Genomic DNA, 1,166 nt, shown 5'->3' on the forward strand with positions numbered 1-1,166 from the left:
TAAGGCTTGCAACCCAAGAGATTTCCTATTTAATTAAGTTCTAAAATCACATACTTCATGGAGTAAACGAAATATCAGAAATTTTCATTGCAGGGGCTTCTGCTTCCCTTGCCAAAATCTAAAAGTTTAATGTTGACTTATAGAAAACATAAGCTTTGAGGCTGTATTTGCATTGTTTCAGAGTAAATACAGCACTATAATGTAACTGTTAATTTCACAGAACCCCAATTCTTTCAGGAGCACAAGAAAACCCTAAATCACAGATGATAAGTGCTTTCTAATTTTGGAATCCTGATGCTTTCATTAACAACTTCATTGTAGAAATGATAACTTTTCTAGATTTGGAAATTATACCTTTTTCACAATTATGATGCTGAAGACGACTAAAATTCTGGATAAAGTGCCATGAAACAAAAGCCTCATACAATGCTTTTATTCTGCCTGGTTTACTAGGCTCTCATCCCATCAGAGCACCTCACCTCCTAATCCTACAATCAGCTTTTCATTTCATACAAATCCACATATCTTTTCACTGACATTCTTGTCAAACTATGTAGGAAAAACAAGTTCTAGACCTGAAATTCAAAATCAAATAACCTCACAGCGATCCCAGAAAATAACAGTCTTTAAAATGTATGCATGTTCACCTAAGACACAAAACTTTAAAGTTTAGAGGACTTTTGAGCAAATGTTCTCTTGTTTTTTGGTATCTTTCCATTCATGAAATATCCTTAACCTTCTCCCACAAATATACAGATTTATTTGTAAGGAATCATCTGACAATATGCATGGCAGGATTGAATTACTCATATTTTATGGACAAAATTAAATCAAAAGATACGTTATAGAATTTAAGAGTTTGGAGACTTAGCAGCAATTGCTATCATTTATTCAACACCTGCTATTTCTAAGTACCTTACACATGCTATCTCTAATTCCTTCCCAAACAGGAATTATAAGTTTTTCAGTTGAAGAAAGTTCACTAAATTTCCTGAACTGTGAAATGAGAGTAATATTACCTCTTAGTTGGCAGCATTCAATAGAATCATGTAACCTGTCAAAGACACTCAGCTACTAAGTGGTAGAGATTTAAAGGCAGGTCTCCCCAGACCCTGTGCACAAGCCCCTTCCGATGCCAAGATGCCTTTCATTAACTGACAGCTAAA

General features: G+C 34.6%; 1 protein-coding gene across 1 annotated transcript in view; it reads right to left on the reverse strand.

Annotated features, from left to right (window-relative positions):
- Positions 1-1,166, reverse strand: part of UTRN (utrophin) — a 522,534-nt gene that overhangs the window by 94,781 nt on the left and 426,587 nt on the right. The window lies entirely within an intron of this gene.

Source organism: Propithecus coquereli, unplaced genomic scaffold (assembly GCF_000956105.1).
Source record: "Propithecus coquereli isolate 6110/MARCELLA unplaced genomic scaffold, Pcoq_1.0 Scaffold48, whole genome shotgun sequence".
Classification (NCBI taxonomy): Eukaryota; Metazoa; Chordata; class Mammalia; order Primates; family Indriidae; genus Propithecus; species Propithecus coquereli.